We start from the raw sequence: 18,485 nt of genomic DNA, 5'->3' as shown, positions 1-18,485 counted from the left end.
TTATATAGAATTTACTGTGTGCCAGGGCTCATTAAAGCACTTTATACACATTAATTCATTTAATCCTTACTACAACATGACAAAGTAGGGGCTATCATTCCTACTTTTCAGAGATGAAGTTGTTCACAAAGGGGTTACATAACTTGCCAAAGGTTACCTAGCTAATAAATGGTAAAGCCAGAATTCAAACCTAGGCATTCTGGCTTCAGAGTTGTATTAGGTCGAAGGTCTTGCAGACCTCAGGTACCAGAGAAACTGCCTCTGCTCTGGGTATCTCTTCTAGCCAAACTGTATCATACTTAGTGAACTTTTTATAAAACACTTTATTTTTCAGAATGGTTTTAGGCATACAGAAAAATTGCTAAGACAGTACAGTGAGTAACCATCCCCAACACCCAGTTTCCCTCATTGTTAACATCTTATGATACTGCATTTGTTACAATTAATGAGCCAGTATTAATACACTGTTATTGACTAAAGTCCATACTTCATTCAGATTTCCTTAGTTTTTAACTTAAGCTTCTCAGATTTTGTTTTGTTTTGTTTTTTAGAGACAAGGTCTGGCTCTGTGGCCCAGGCTAGAGTGCAGTAGTGTGATCATAGCTAACTGCAGCCTCAAACTCCTGGGCTCAAGCAATCCTCCTGCTTCAGCTGCCCAAGTACCTAGGACTGCAGGCATACACCACCATGCTTGGCTAATTTACTTTTTGTTCTTTTTAGAGAAGGGTCTTGCTATATTGCCCAGACTGGTCTCAAACTCCTGGCCTCAAGTGATCCTCCCACCGTGGCCTCCCAAAGGGGTGGAATTATAGGCATGAGATACCACATCCAGCCACTGTATTTGTCTTTGATGACCTTGACAGGAGTGTTCATCAGGTGTTTTGTAGAATACCCCTAACTTAGTGTTTATCTGATGTTTTTCTCATGATTAGACTGAAGTTACGCGTTCTTGGGAGGAAGGCCACAGAGGTAACATGCCATCCTCATCACATCATATCAAGGATACATGCTGTCAACATGACTTATCACTGATGATGTTAACCTTGATCACCTGGCCGAGGCAGTGTTTGTCGGATTTCTCCACTATCAAGATACTCCCCCTACTTTCTATCCTGTACTCTTTAGAAGGAAATCAGTATGCATTGGCCACACTTATAGAATGGGGATTTATCCTCCACCTCCTTGAGGTGGAGTATCTACAAAAGTTGCTTGGAATTCTTCTGTATGGGGGAGGGGGTCTGTCTATTCTTATGCATTTGTTTATTAAATCATTTGTTTATACAGTATGGGCTCACATATATTTATTTTATACTCTGATTATAATCCATACCACTTTATTTTCTTGTTCAAATTGTTCCAACTTTGGCCGGGGAGCTCTTTCAGTTGATTCCTCCCTCTGACATACTTTCATCATTGTAGGTTTTTTAAAATTTTTATTATTATTTTTGAGACGGAGTCTCACTGTGTCGCCCAGGCTGGAGTGCAGTGGTGCGATCTCAGACCACTGCAACCTTCGCCTCCTGGGTTCAGGTAATTCTACTGTCTCAGCCTCCCGAGTAGCTGGGACTACAGGCACACACCACCATGCCTGGCTAATTATTGTATTTTTAGTAGAGATAGGGTTTCACCGTGATGGCCAGGCTGGTCTCGAACTCCTGACCTCAGGTGATCCACCCGCCTTGGCCTCCCAAAGTGCTCAGATTACAGGTGTTAGCCACCGCACCCAACCCACATACTTACTCTTAATTCTAAATTTTGAATTGGATCACAGACCAGGCCTTCAGCTAGGGTGACTTATGTACCTATTTGACCAGAACAGACTTGATGTGTGTTTTCCCCCAAGCCCATGGCCAAACTTGTATCCTAACCTGTTTTCTTTCTTGCTTGCTTTTTTTTTCTTTTCTTTTTTTTTTTAAGATCAAGTTTTGCTCTTGTCACCCAGGCTGAAGTGCAATGGTGCGATCTCGGCTCGCTGCAACCTCTGCCTCCCAGGTTCAAGCGATTCTCCTGCTTCAGCCTTCTGACTAGCTGGGATTACAGGCATGTGCTACCATGCCTGGCTAATTTTTTTTTTTTTTTTTTTTTTTTTTTTTTTTTTTTTAGTAGAAATGGGGTTTCGCCATGTTGACCAGACTGATCTTGAACTCCTGACCTCAGGTGATCTGCTCCCCCCTTGGCCTCCCAAAGTACTGAGATTACAGGCGTGAGCCACTGCGCCCGGCCTCCTGGCCTGTTTTCTTATGGTGTCTGGGCTAAGAATGGTTTTTACATTCTTAAAGGGTTAAAAAGAAAAAAAATATATGACAGAGACTGTATGTGGCCTCTAAAACCTAAAATATTTACTATCTGGCCATTTTTAGGAAAAATTTGCCCACCTCCATCCCAGAATCATTACTAATAGTGCCTCCTTTCATTCACAAAAGTGTCCAGGCTTGGATGATATTCTGTATGAACACTTATCTTTATCTGAATGAGGCACTTTACAGCCCTTTGAAAGTTCTCAGCCGAAGGCTTTTCTAAATATGTAGATTGATTTTTGGCCAACTGGAGGTTGCATTTTCCCCTTCTTTTCTCCATACTTGCCATCCAAGGGGAGCTGTCTATAGCTGAGATCTTGTGCTAACCCTCAAGGGAAGTAACCCACTTGATACCACTGTTTTTCCATCATGCCCAGAAATGTGTTAGGTAGAGGAATAATTTACTGTACCTTTCTCCCATCTTGATTTAGTTGTTTTCTTATTTTATAGATGACTGTGAATTCATGTTATTTTCTTTGGTACTTGCTTAGAAGTATGGAGGAAAAGTTTTGACTGAAGAAGGTGAATGGAAATGTGACTGAGACAGGAAACATGACTGAGACAAGCTGACTTCTGATTAGACCTTGTATTAGGCCATTCTCACACTGCTATAAAGGAATACCTGAGACCTGAAAAGAGTTTTAATTGGCTGTCAGTTCTAGTGGCTGTACAGGAAGCATGGCACCAACATCTGCTCAGCTTTTGGGGAGGCCTCAGGGAGCTTTTACTCGTGGCAGAAGATGAAGCTGGAGCAGGCACATCACATGGTGAAAGCAAGAGCAAGAGAGTTGGGGGGAGGTGCCACACAATTTTAAACAACCAGATCTTAGGAGAATTCACTCACTATCATGAGGACAAACCATGAGGGATCCACCCCCATGACCCCAGACGCCTCCCACCAGGCCCACCTCCAACATTAGGGATTACATTTCTTTTTTTTTTTTTTTTTTTTTTTTTTTTTTTTTTTTTTTTTTGAGAAGGAGCTTCACTCTTGTCACCCAGGCTGGAATGCAGTGGCGTAATCTTAGCTCACTGAAACCTCCACCTCCTGGGTTCAAGCAATTCTCCCTCCTCAGCCTCCCAAGTAGCTGGGATTACAGGCACCCACCACCATGCCCAGCTAATTTTTGTATTTTTAGTAGAGACGGGGTTTCACCATGTTGGCCAGGCTGGTCTCAAACTCCTGACCTCAGGTGATCCACCCGCCTTGGCCTCCTAAAGTGCTGGGATTACAGGCATGAGCCACCGCGCCCAGCCAGGGATTACATTTCAACATGAGATTTGAGGGTACAAATATCCAAACCATATAATTCTGCCCTGCCCCCTCAATTCTTACGTTCTTCTCCCATTTCAAAATACAACCATTCCTACTCAGTATTCCTGCAAAGTCTTAACTCATCCCAGTATTAACTCAAAAGTCTCAATTTCAAGTCCAAAGCCTCATCTGGAGATAAGTTTCTTCCACCAATGAGCCTATAAAATTAAAACAAGTTATTTACTTCCAAGATACAGTGGAGGTACAGGCATTGGCTAAACATTCCTGTTCCAAAAGGAAGAAATCAGCCAAAAGAAAGGGGCTACAGGCCCTAAGCAAGTCCAAAACCCAGCAGGGTAGTCATTAAATATTAAAGCTGCAAAATAGTCTCCTTTGACTCCATGGCCCACATCCAGGGCACACTGGTATGAAGAGTGGGCTCCCAAGGCCTTGGGCAATCCATACCCATGGACAGCCTCTGTGGCTGCTCTCACAGGTTGAAGTTGAGTACCTGCAGCTTTTCCAGGCTCAGGGTCCAAGTTGCTGATGGATCTACCATGCCAGGATCTGGAGGATGGTGACCACCTTCCCAAAGCTCCACTAGACAGTACCCCATTGGGGACTCTGTATGGGCCCTCCCACCCCACATTTCCGCTCTGCACTGCCCTAGTACAGGTTGTCTGAGGGCTCTACCCCTGCAGCAGGCTTCTACTTAGGCACCCAGGCTTTCTCATATATCTTCTGAAATCTTGGCAGAGGTTGCCAAGCCTCCTTCACTCTTGCATTCTATGTGCCCACAGGCTTAACACCATATGGAAGCCACCAAGGCTTATGGCTTGCACCTTCCAGAGTGGTGGCTCACACTGTATCTGGGGCCCTTTGAGTCAAGGCTGGAGCTGGAGCAGCCTGGATGCAGGGAGCAGTGTCCCGAGACTGTGCAGGGCAGCAGGGCTCTGGGCTGGCCCAGGGAACCATTATTTTCTCTTAGGCCTCTGGGCCTGTGATGGGAAGGGCTGCCTCAAATATTTCTGAAATGCCTTCAAAGTCTTTTTCCCATTGTCTTGGCTATCAGCACCTGGCTCATTTTTAGTCATGCAGAGCTCTGTAACAAGTGGTTGCTCTGCCACCTGCTTGGATCCTTCCTCAGAAAAAGCTTTTTCTTTCTTTGCAGGTGGCCAGGCTGCAAATTTTTCAAATGTTTACACTCTGCTTCCCTTTTAATTATAAATTCCAACTGTAAGTTATTTCTTTGCTCCTGCCTCTGAGCATAAGTTATTAGAAATAGCCAGATCACATCTTAAATGTTTTGCTGCTTAGAAAAATTTCTTCTGCCAAATACCCTAAGTCATCACTCTTAAGTTCAAACTTCCACAGATCTCTAGGGCATGAACACAATACAGCCAAGTTCTTTGCTAAGGCATAACAAGGGTGACCTTTGTCCAGTTCCCAACAAGTTCCTCATTTCCATCTGAAATCTTGGCAGCCTGTACTTCACTGTCCGTATCACTATCAACAATTTAGTCACAAGAATTTAACTGGTCTCTAAGAAGTTCCAAACTTTCCTTCATTTTCCTGTCTTTTTCTGAGCCCTCTGAACTCTTCCAAACTCTACCCATTACCCAGTTTCAAAGTTGTTTCCACGTTTTCTTTATAGCAATGCCCCACATCTGGTACCAATTTTTTGTGTTAGGCCATTCTCGTGTTGCTATAAAGGAATATTCAGGACTGGGTAATGTATAAAGAAGAGTTTAAATTGGCTCATGGTTCTACCAGCAGTACAGGAGGCATGACATCAACATCTGTTTGGCTCTGGGAGAGGCCTCCGGGAGCTTTTGCTCATGGGAGCTTGCACATCACATGGTGAGAGTGAGAAACAGAGTAGGGAGGGAGATGCCACACACTTTTAAACAACCATATCTCATGAGAACTCACTCACTGTTGCAAGGACAGCACCAAACCATGAGGGATCCACCCCTATGACCCAAACACCTCATACCAGGCCCCACCTTCAACATTGGCGATTATATTTCAACATGCGATTTAGAGGGGATAACTTCCAAACCATATCAGACCTCATGCAAGGTAAAATATTAGTAATAACTAGGATCAGGATCATTTTCTGGTTACTAATTGACTAACATTAGATCGGTTAGCATGAGGATTGGTGAAGAGCAGGCTTATGATGAGATTGGATCTAAGAAGACCAGCATATATGGTATTATTTAATATTATCTTGACAATTAGTAGAGATAGAATCAGTGAAGAGTGAACAGAATTGCCTAGTGTTATGTGTCATCAGGAATAAATTATAGCTTTTAAACTGAAATATTAGAGGGGCATAAGTAAATGTCATGGCAGTTCCCCCAGTGGGTATAGTTTAGTTTTGTTGGTTGTGGGATTCTACTGATGTGACCCTGGTATGACACTTCCCTTTCAACCCAACCTGAGTTGCCTATTAGGGTTCTTTCGTGACTCGGAAAACAAAGCTATTTTTTTTTTTCTTTTCCTTTTTTTTTTTTTTTTTTTTTTTTTTTGAGACAGAGTCTTACTCTGTCATCCAGGCTGGAGTGCAGTGGCGCTATCTCAGCTCACTGCAAGCTCCGTCCCGTGAATTCACGCCATTCTCCTGCCTCAGCCTCCCGAGTAGCTGGGACTACAGGTGCCTGCCACCACGCCTGGCTAATTTTTTTTGTTTGTTTGTATTTTTAGTAGAGATGGGGTTTCACCGTGTTAGCCAGGATGGTCTCCATCTCTTGACCTCGTGATCCACCCGCCTTGGCCTCCCAAAGTGCTGGGATTACAGACGTGAGCCCCCGCACGCAGCCTAGCTATTTTTCTTTTGCACTTTTTTCAAATGTTTTTATTTTATTGTCTTATATTTACCACCAACCTAGTAGCACTGCCTGTCACAGTATCTCTAGGTCTCTGATTTATTGGTCATTTAGTTTTATTGATCAATTCTGCTGGGATTTTTTGATAATTTATTTTCTATTTCATAATTTATTTTGTTTTTGTAATATTCTTTTATTTATTTATTTATTTAGAAATGAGGTCTTGCTATGTTGCACTGGTTGGCCTCATACTCCTGGGCTCAAAGTGATCCTTCCACCTCAGCCTCCTGAGTAGCTGCGACTACAGGCATGCACCACCAAGCTCGGCTATTTTATTTTCATAGGATAGTTACATTTCTGCAAAACACATAATTAACCCTTCCAATCTATGAACATGTATATATATTTGTTTATGTCTGTATGAGTGTGGAGAAATGATTTAACAACATCAGAACAACATTTGTTACCTTGGAGGGGCAGAGGTGGGAAAGCAAAGTGGAATAGTGAGGAAGATTATTATTATTTTCTTTGTTTTGTTCTAATGGTTATTTTGAAGAGTTGATAACTGTGGATTGTTGTGTAATATTATAAAAAAGAGAATTTAGAAACTACCCATATCTCTCAGATCTATGACTCCCATCTGCCTGCAAGTTCCTATCACCTCTTCCCTGCACTTCTGTGATAGCCTCATTGCATTTCTATTTTTGCCCTTTTCCAAGTAGTTTCCCATCTAATAGGCAAGATAATTCTTTGGAAACCTAAATGAGAACATGGCACTCTCTTGGTTAAAAACCTTCAGTGGCTGGGTATGGTGGCTCATGCCCGTAATCCCAGCACTTTGGGAGGCCGAAGTAGGTGGATCATTTGAGGTCAGGAGTTTGAGACCAGTCTGGCCAACATGGTGAAACCCTGTCTCTACTAAAAATACAAAAATTAGCTGGATGTGCTTGCTTGAACCCAGGAGGTGGAGGTTGCAGTGAGCTGAGATTCTGCCACTGCACTCCAGGATGGGTGACTGAGTGAGACTCTGTCTCAAATAAATAAATAAATACCTTCAATGCCTTTCCTTATACTTTGAATACATTTCAAACTTCCTTTCTCATGCTAAAATGCCCTGAGCAATCTACACCTACCCACCTCTCAAATTCCTCCTCTTTGTTCCAGCTTTCCCCATGCCCACTGGACTCCAGCCCCAACTGTTAGCTACTGGAGTAGGAACAACTACATAATCTTGCCTCAGGGCCTCCTTATATCCTACCCCTTATATTCTGCCACCTGTTCTCTGCCTCTGATACTATCTTCCCCCCTTTATTTAAAAAAAATTTTTTTTTTTGAGATGGAGTTTCACTCTCATTGCCCAGGCTGGAGTGCAATGGTGCGATCTTGGTTCACTGCAACCTCCATCTCCAGGGTTCAAGGGATTCTCCTGCCTCAGCCTCCAGAGTAGCTGGGATTATAGGCGTGCGCCACCATGCCCAGTTAATTTTTTTATTATTAGTAGAGACAGGGCTTTACCATGTTGGCCAGGCTGGTCTTGAACTCCTGACCTCAGATGATCCACTTGTCTCAGCCTCCTAAAGTGCTGGGATTACAGGTGTGAGCCACCGTGCCTGGCCCCATCCTTTACTTTAGTAGCCCTTTCTTATCTTTCAGTGCTTAAATGTTACCTCCTCAAAAAAGCCTTCCCTGACTCATTTTGTTTCCATCTCCCCTTTTTATCTCTGCTATTTTAAACAAGTTTTTAAATATAAAATAAAGCACAGTTAGAGACAACTACACAAAACAAAGGTTAAGGAGTTATTTTAAAGTGAACACCCTTGTAACCACCACTCAGGCCAAGAAATAGAATGTTGTGAGCCATCCCAGAGGCTCCTCCATTTGCCACATTCAAATCACAGCTCCCTCCTTCCCTGCAAAAGCAGCCATGATTCTGACTTTTTTTTTTCTAATTATTTCCTTGTGTTTCTTTATGGTTTTTATCATCTATGTATGCATTTCTAGGCAGTATAGGATTTTTAAAAATGTATTTTCGTAGTGGTTACTATGGGGACTACAGTCAACATCTTGAATTTATAACCCTCTAGTTTAAATTGATACCAGCATAGTTTTAATAGCATATAAAAATTCTGTTCCTTTGTAGCTCCACCCCACTTTGTTGTCACAGTTTACATTTTTGTACATTGTATGCCCAGTAATATAAATTTAAAATTATTTTTACACATTTGCTTTTTGAATCATGTGGGAAATAAAATGGAGTTACAAACCAGACTTGCAGTATTACTGGCTTTTATTTGTACACAGTTACTTTTACTGGAGATCTTCATTTCTTCATACGGCTTCAAATTACTGTCTAGTGTCCTTTTGTTTCAGCTTGAAGGCTGCCCTTTAGCATTTCTCACAGGGCAGGTCTACTGGTAACAAGCTCCCCTAACTTTTGTTTGCCTGGGAATGTTTTATTACTCCATTTTTGAAGGGCAGTTTTGTTGGATATAGAATCCTTTGTTGATATTTTGTTTTCTTTCATCACTTTAGTATTTATTTTTTAATAGAGACAGGGTTTTGCCATGTTGCCCAGGCTGGTTTTGAACTCCTGAGCGCAAGCAATCCACCCACCTCAGCCTGGGATTACAGGTGTCCACCACTATGCTCAGCCTCTTTTGAAGCAGTTTATTTTATTTTTATTCTTATTTTATTTTTATTTATTTATTTTTTTGAGACGGAGTCTTGCTCTGTCGCCCAGGCTGGAGTGCACTGGCACGATCTCGGCTCACTGCAACCTCTGCCTCCCAGGTTCAAGTGATTCTCCTGCCTCAGCCTCTCAGGTAGCTGGGATTATAGGCCTGTGCCACTATGCCTGGCTAATTTTTGTATTTTTCGTAGAGCCGGAGTTTCACCATATTGGCCAGGCTGGTCTTGAACTCCTGACCTCAAGAGATCCGCCCACCCATCTGACCTCAAGAGAAGCCTCCCAAAGTGCTAGGATTACAAGCATGAGCCACCGTGCCTGGCCTAAAAACCTCTTTCCTTTATAAATTACCAAGTCTCAGTCATTTCTTTATATTAATAGCAGTGTGAGAATGGACTAATACACAGACTTACACAATAATTTGTGAATAAGATTTGCTCTGTTGTCTCTGGAACCAGAGAACAGGGTCTTAAACTGGGAATGCAGGCTGCCATCTTCTAAACCACCACCAAGCCAGAGGAGTGGGGCAAGGATGAGTAAAAATGCCACAAAGCTCTCCTGCCATTTTAGTTTCTTTTTTTGTTGTTGTTTCAGTGTTCACTTGGTTGCTGTAAACCTTTGACTGTTTTTCAAAGTCCTGAAAAAGTTGGCTTTGACGGTTTCTGTTTGTTTTTCTATGTTTCTGTGGAGGAATAGGAGTTTAGAGCTACCTAATCTGCCATTTTGCTGATGTCATTCCCTTATATATTATAGTACTGCTCATTTTTAAAAAATTTGATATTTCAATATCTCTCTTAATCTGGTTTCCTCTCTATCTCTTTTTTCTTTCTCTGTAAAAATTATCACATATTAAAATTGACTTTTTAAAAACACATCTATACCATTTTTAAAAAATTATTTTTTCTGATAATAAAATACTTTATTGGTCCTATTTAATAAATGTCAGAAGCATAGTAACATTTCCATTGGTTAGCTTCCATCTTTAAAAGCTAGTTTAAAAACAACAGGAGGAAAAGTAAACTCATTTGATTCTCTCAAAAAACAAGCTGTAACTTACCTTTGCAAATACTTATGTTATCTCACTTTAAATACTATAATTCACTGGTCTTCATAATACATAATTGTATTAATATATAAAAGGAGAAAGTGGCCTGATTTTGCAGAGAACATTTCACACATCTTTAAAAAAAAATCCCTAAACACTACCACAACTTAAAACTTGTAAGAGTTATTATAATATTGAATTAATATAGCACCTAGAAATTTGAAATTTGTAATATTTCAGATGATATGATTTACTGAGAAAAAGAGTAATGATTTTTCTTCAGTCAATTTTCAGGGGTTTAGGTACTGATAAAATTCAACATAGGTCTATTTTAAAAGCCGAAGGTTAAAAAATTTATGCATGCTAGGAATTGACCTGATGGTAACAGATCCATGAGTGACAAATAATGTGGTGCAGTCCTATCTGAATATAACTTCTTCTTCACTTTGTCTCATTAATTTATACCTCAATTAAAACATTCTATATGCAAGTGATATATTTCTCTAAAACATTCCATATTTCAGATTTCCATTCAGACTATCTTCCTCTCCTCCTTCCTTTTCTCAAATCAGAGTGATCTTGTGGTATACCATTTGCTTTTTCTCCCCACAATGAAACTCTTTTTCAACTCAAAGTATTATAGTAATGCAAATACAAATGTAGCATTTATTAATATATGAGAAAAAAGGATAGCTAATACATATAGGTCCATGCCAAATGAGAAAATCGAAAGCAAAAACAAAACCATGCTATGCTCATTTATTCTGAACCACCATGGGAAAACCCTGATGTAGCTGGCGCACGTAAACTAATGTTCCCAGACACAGCTAGGATCCTGTACTCCAACATAACTAAATGCTCTGTTAAAAACGTTTCCGTGTTCTTTTCTGTTTGTGCAAAATAGTCTACAGCAACTCTGACTACTAATCCTGAACATGATGATAATATAATAACATTATATATATATATAAAATATATATATATATATTTTTTTGAGACGGAGTCTCACTCTGTTGCCCAGGCTGGAGTGCAGTGATGCAATCTCGGCTCACTGCAAGCTCTGCCTCCCAGGTTCACGCCATTCTCCTGCCTCAGCCTCCCGAGTAGCTGGGACTACAGGTGCCCGCCACCACGCCCAGCTAATTTTTTGTATTTTTGGTAGAGACGCGGTTTCACCATGTTAGCCAGGATGATGTCAATCTCCTGACCTCGTGATCCGCCAGCCTCGGCCTCCCAAAGTGCTGGGATTACAAGCGTGAGCCACCGCGCCCGGCCATAACATTATATTTTTAATCAAGCCATAGATTCTAACCTATTTTCTACTATTACCCATTTGCTTAAAAACAGACTTTCAGGAGGCTAAGCATCAGTAAGTTAAGGAGTTTTTATTCCTGCCTTTCTCTTGATTGATTGATTATTTCAGATGTGTCAAATAATCATCCTCTACTTCAGTGGAAAAGGATTCTTCAAGCTATCAAATCAAGCAGGCTGACTCAGGGGTGGGCAGGTGAAGATACCTGTCCACACACTATGCCCATAACACTCCATCTCCTCTGTAAGAATGTGCTGCTCTCCACCCACCAGCAACCCAGCACATGCCATCCTCTTCACCCAGATACAATCAGGACACCATGCAATCCCACACGCAATCAGAACATGGGTACCAGGTAGAACTAACTCAAAACAACTTTTGGGACAAATACCAGATTTCAATTTGTCAATTATTCCATAGTGCAGTATTCTCACAAAACAGAGACTTTATGTTGAAACATTTGTTTTTTCTTCTCAATCAAGTTGAACTGCTAAAGTAATGTCAGAAAGAACATGAAAAATAAACATGTCTTCTCCAAAAGAAGCACTGCATCCGGAAGTAGAATTAAGGCTAAATAAATAGTGCTAGTTTGCGGTTCACACAGTAACGCATTATGATTTCAACCAACAGCTTTGCTGTTTATCCTGTACGCCTGTTTATGAAGCTGCGTCTCTGTTTCCCCCCGAAGACCGGCATTCCCATGTGGGAGTGAGAGGCCTCATTCATGGCTTTAGACTGGATGCACATGTGGTACTACTCAGGGGTCAGCCCATCAGCACAGCGCTTTTCATGCCACAGGTGGAAAAGACTAGGAAACGGAGTCCAAATCACAATGAGGTCACCATGTAAGAATTTTTGATAAAGACGAACATCTCCACCCCAACCTTTCACTTCCATGTCAAATCCACCAATGGTCGGGAAATCTGATCGATACTGACAAGTCATTCCAAAGCCAATCTCTCCAAAAGCCAGAATCCTTTTTGTGAACCAGCTGCTGCTCCACAGGTGGTGGCACTTCCTGTTTGACATAAACAATGGCAGGATTGTAAAGACTGAACACCACAGGGTAAAACACCTTCTTACCTGACTCAGCATTTAACTGGCAGCTGTTAAGGAATTTGGCTGAGAAATAGATATCAACATCACAGAAAAACATCAAGACCTCTCCCTTGTCCCAAGCTCGGGCACCCACATTTACTCCTCATCCACGATTAAATTCTTCATTCAATGAGATCAATTGTGAAAATTAGACTCACTTGTGACAGATTCTAGGCTAGACCTGACTTTAGACAGTCCTTCATTACCAAAATACACCACTGTGAGATGAATCTTGTCTTGATGAATACAAACCTCCCTGAAGTTCTGCAAAAACTGTACAAATGCTTCAGTTCTTTCAGCAAGTGGTGTAATGATATTAATAACTGATCTAATGATGTCAATAATCTCGCTCTTCACTTTCATGAGAGGTCCAAAAGGGTGGAAGAGGGTCACATGTCTATATTCCATAAGGTCTGCTTTCTTAAAAAAGAGTTCATACTGCGTGCCCTTATCTCCAGTCTAACCCTCTTATCCACTCCCCTCACCTCTAACTTCTGACAACCAATAATCTGTTCTCTAATGACAGTATTGTCATTTCAAGACTGTCATATAAATGGAAATATCTATTTTAGTTTAGTTTTGATTTGGTTTGGTTTTTGCTTTAGAGACAGGGTCTCACTCTGTTGCACAAGCTGGAATGTAGTAGTGCAATAACTTAAAAAAAATTTTTTTACAAATTTCTAAAACTTTTATGTTAAGTACAGGGGTATACATGCAGGATGTGCAGATTTGTTATATAGGTAAACATGTGCTGTGGTGATTTGCTGCACAGATCATCCCATCACCTAGGTATTAAGCCCAGCATGCATTAGCTATTCTTCCTGATGCAACTCCTCCCCCCACCTCCTCACATGTGCCCAGTGTATGTTGTTCTTACCATGAGTCCATCTCTCATCATTTAGTTCCCATTTATAAGTGAGAACATGTGGTATTTGGTTTTCTGTTCCTACATTAGTTTGCTGAGAATAATGCCTTCCAACTCCATCCATGTCCTTGCAAAGGACATGATCTCATTCCTTTTTATGGCTGCATGGTATTCCATGGTGTATATGTACCACATTTTCTTTATCTAGTCTATTATTGATGGGCAGTTAGGTTGATTCCATGACTTGGTGCAATCACTTTTGAAGCTGGCTTTTTTTCATTCATCATAATGCCTTTGAAATTCATCCAAGCTATTGTGTGTATAAATAGTTGGTTTGTTTTTATTGCTGAACTGTATTCCATTGTATGGATATACCCACAGTTTATTCTGTTCTTTGAAGGGCATTTGGATTGTTTCCAATGTTCGGCAATTATAAATAGAGCTGCTATAAACATTCATATCGAGGATTTTTGTTTTTGCTTTTTTTAAAAAAAACTCTTTATTTATTAATTTTTGAGACAGAGTCTTGCTCTGTCACCCAGGCTGGCGTGCAGTGGCATGATCTCAGCTCCCTGCAACCTCCGCCTCCCAGATTCAAGCTATTCTCCTGCCTTAGCCTTCTAAGTAGCTGGGATTATAGGTGCCCACCACCATGCCTGGCTAATTTTTATATTTTTAGTAGAGACAGGGTTTCACCATGTTGGCCAGGATGGTCTTGAACTCCTGGCCTCAGATGATCCGCCTGCCTCAGCCTCCCAAAGTGCTGGGAGTACAGGCATGAGCCACTGAACCCGGCCACTCTTTATTTTCAAATAATTATAGATTCACAGAAAGTTGTAAAAATAGTACAAGGAAGTCCTATGTACCTTTCACCCAGTTTTAGCTAATGGTAATCACTTGTGTAACTATAGTATGATATCAGAACTATGAAATTGGCATTGATAAAATGTACAAACTGTATTCAGATTTCACCAGTTTTACATGTACTCATTTGTGTGTCTATAGGCCTAAGCATATTTTAAAACAATTTTTTTCTTTTCCTGTCCATGCCCGCACCAGTAGCCAGGACACAGGACACATTTTTTAAAATGACAGTTTTATTGAGACATAATTCACATATCATACGATTCTTCCATTTAAAATGTGCAGTTCAATGTTCTTTAGTATATTAAAGAGTTTTGCCTCTATCGCTGCCATTAATTTAAAAACATTTTATCATTCCCCCACTGCCACAAACTCTGTATCACTTAACAGCCACTAGCCTTTTTTCCCTACCCTCGCCATAGACAACACTAATCTACTTTCTGTTTCAATGGATTGCCTATTTTGGACATATCATATAAGTGGAATCATACAATATGTAATCTTTTGTGACAGGCACCTTTCACTTAACTGTCTTGAAAATCCATCCATGTTGTGGCATGTTTCAGTAATTTATTTTTTACTGCTGAATAATGTTCCATTGTATAGATATACCACATTATATTTATTCATTTATTAGTTGATGGACATTTGGGCTGCTTCCATTTTTTGGCTATTATGAATAATGCTGTGATAAATATCCATGTACAAGTTTTTTGTGGGCATATATTTTCATTTCTCTTTATTATATACCTAGGAGTGGAATTGCTAGGTCATATGTTAACTCCATACTTAACCTTTTGAGGAACTGCCAGATCAGTTTCAAAGCAGCTGTATTATTTTACAATCCCACCAGCAATGTATGTAGGTTCCAATTTTGCCACATCTTTGAATTTTTTTTTTTTTTGAGACAGAGTCTCACTCTGTTGCCCAGGCTGGAGTGCAGTGCACAATCTTGGCTCACTGCAACCTCTGCCTCCCAGGTTCAAGTGATTCTCCTGCCTCAGACTCCCAAGTAGCTGGGATTACAGGCGCCTGCCACCACGCCTGGCTAATTTTTGTAATTTTAGTAGAGATGGGGTTTCACCATGTTGGCCAGGCTGGTCTCAAACTCCTGACCTCAGGTGGTCCACCCACCTTGACTTCCCAAAGTGCTGGGATTACAGGCATGAGCCACTGCACCCAGCTATCTGTCATTTTGATTTTAGCACTCCTAATGGGTATGAAGTGGCATCTAACTGTGGTTTTGATTTGCATGTTTCTGATGTTTAATATGATATTATACATCTTTTCATGTGTTTATTGGCCATTTGTATATCTTCTTTGGAGAAATGTCTATTTCAGCCTTTTGTTCATTTGAAATTTGGTAATTTGTCTTTTTAATTTTGAATTTTAAGAGGTTTTTTTTTTTTTTAAAGACAGAGTCTTACTCTGTTGCCCAGGCTGGAGTGCAGTGGCACGATCTTGGCTCACTGCAACCTCCGCCTCCTGGGTTCAAGTGATTCTCCTGTCTCAGCCTCCCAAGTAGCTGGGATTACAGGTGCATGCCACCATGCCTAGCTAATTTTTCTATTTTTAGTGAGACAGGGCTTTGCCATGTTGGCCAGGCTGTTCTTGAACTCCTGACCTCAGGTGATCCACCTGCCTCGGCCTCCCAAAGTGCTGGGATTACAGGCATAAGCCACCACGCCTGGCCTTAAGAGGTATTTATTTATTCTCTATTCAAGTCCCTTATCAGATATATGATTTGCAAAACTTTTCTCCCATTATGTGGGTTGTATTTTCACTTTCTTAATAGTATTATTTGCAGCACAAAAGTTTTTGATTTTGATAAAGTCCAATTTATCTTTTTTTTTTTTCTTTGCTTGTCTTTGGTCTCATACCTAAGGAACCACTGCTTAATTCAAGTTCATGAAGATTTATGCCTGTTTCTTCTTAGAGTCTTAAAATTTTATCTCTTACACTTGAGCGTTTCATCCATTTTAGTTTAGTTTAGTGTTTTTTGTTTGTTTGTTTGTTTGTTTTGTTTTGTTTTTGTTTTTTTAGATAGTGTCCCACTTTGTCGCACAGGCTGGAGTGCGTGCAGTCATAGCTCACTGCAGCCTTGAACTCCTGGGCTCAAGTGATCCCCTGACCTCAGCCTCCAGAGTAACTGGGACTACAAGCATGTGCCACTATACCCGGCAGCTTTTTAAAACACTCTTTGTAGAGACAGGATCTCACGATGTTGCCCAGCTGGCCTCAAGTGGTCCTCCACTTGGCCTCCCAAAGTGCTGAGATTACAGGTGTGAGACTCCGTGCCCAGCCCTGTCATCCACTTTCAATTAATTTTTGTATGTGATGTGAAGTAGGAGTCCAACTTAATTCTTTTGTAGGTGGATATCCAGTTGTCCCGAAATTCTGTGCAATTTTAACATGTGCATAGATTTGTGTAACCACCAACAAAATAAAGATATAGGACTTTTTGTAACCACAAAGATCCTCCTACCTCTGTAGTCACACTCACCTCTTCTCCTCCCATGTCCCTAAACTTGGCAACCATTAATCTGTTCTCCATCTCTGTAATTTCATCATTAAGGATGTTATATAAATGGAGTATTTTGAGATTGGCTTTTCCACTCAACATAATTCCCTTTAGATCCGTCTAATTTGTTGTGTGTATCAGTAGGGGTTTTTTTTGTTTTGTTTTTTAATGTGTGTTGATTCGTTGAGAGTTTCTACATAAACAGTCATGTCGTCTGAGGATAGGGACGATTTTATTTCTTCCTTTCCAATATTTATTCCTTTATGTCATTTTTCTTGCCTTATTGAGCAAGTTAGAACTTCCAGTACTACGTTGAATCACAGTGGTGAGAAGCACACACCCTTGCCTTTTTTCTGATCTTAAGGAGAAAGCATTGTCCTTCAACTTTTTTTTTTTTTTTTTTTTTAGTGGAGGACAGCGGCCCCCATGCCACTGCCACTGCCACCCCTAGCCTTAAGTATGATGTTAGCTCTAGTTTTTCGGTGGATATTCTTTACTAGGTTAATGAAGTTACCTTGTATTCCTAGTTTGCTAAGAGCATTTATCATGAATGGATGTTGAATTTAGTCAAATGCTTTTTCTACATTGTTTGATATGATCATGTGGTTTTTATTTTTAAGCCTGTTGATAGGTGGATTACATTGATTTTCAAATATTGAACCAGACTTGTATACCTAGAATAAACCACAATTAGTTCTGAGGTATAATTTTAATTATTATTATTTGTACTGTCTTTGTCTGATTTTGGTCTCAGGGTAATACTGGCCTCATAAAATCAGTTGGAATTCACTCCCTTTTTCTGGCAAAAATTATGAAGAATTTGTGTTAATTCTTTAAATGTTTGGTATAATTCTTAGTGAAACCATCTGGGCCTGGATATTTTTCTTTTAAGAATTTTTAAACTCTAAGTTTAACTTCTTTAATGGTTATAAAGCTATTCACAAATTATCTATTTTGCATTGGATGAGTTGTGGTAGTTTGTGCTTTTTGAGAAATTGGTCTATTTAATCTAAGTTATCAAATCTATCCATGCAGAGTTGTTCATCGTATTCTCTTATTATCCTCTTTTATTCCTGATATTGGTGAATTGTGTCTTCTCTATTTTTTGTCAGTCTTTCTAGAGGTTTATCAATTTCATTGATTTTTTTTCCTCAAAGAATCACCTGTTAGTTTCAGTCATCATCTGTATGATTTTTCTGTTTTCAACTTCCTTGATTTATGCTCTTAACATTGTTACTTCCTTTCTTCTATTTGCCTTGCTATTGTTGTTCTAGTTTCTTCAGGTGGGATGGGTACTCAGATTATTTGTTTGAGTGTTTTCCTTCTTTTGTTTTTCTTTTTTTTCCCCTGGGGGATTCTCTTTAATTTAATTTAATTTTTTATTTTAGAATCGGGGGTTCATGTACAGATTTGTTACATGGGTATATTGCATGATGCTGAGGTTTGGGCTTCTAATGATTCTGTTGCCCAAGTGGCAAATGTAGTACCTAATAGGTAGTTTTTCAACCTTTGTCCCCCTCCCTCCCTCTGTCCTCCTTTTCTCTTTCTTTTTTTTCTTTTCTTTTCTTTTTTTTTTTTTTTTTTTTTTGAGACGGAGTCTCGCTCTTGTCACCCAAGCTGGAGTGCAATGATGCGATCTCGGCTCACTGCAACCTCCACCTCCTGAGTTCAAGCGATTCTCCTGCCCTAGCCTCCCTAATAGCTGGGATTA

At 40.2% G+C, this 18,485-nt stretch overlaps 1 pseudogene; it reads right to left on the bottom strand.

The window, feature by feature from the left end:
* Positions 1–12,045: 12,045 nt before the first annotated feature.
* Positions 12,046–16,771, bottom strand: LOC126945852 (chondroitin sulfate N-acetylgalactosaminyltransferase 2-like; annotated as a pseudogene).
* Positions 16,772–18,485: the final 1,714 nt, after the last annotated feature.

Source organism: Macaca thibetana, chromosome X (assembly GCF_024542745.1).
Source record: "Macaca thibetana thibetana isolate TM-01 chromosome X, ASM2454274v1, whole genome shotgun sequence".
Taxonomy (NCBI): Eukaryota; Metazoa; Chordata; class Mammalia; order Primates; family Cercopithecidae; genus Macaca; species Macaca thibetana.
Note: the sequence above shows the minus strand (reverse complement) of the source record. Positions and strands in the feature narration are given on the sequence as shown.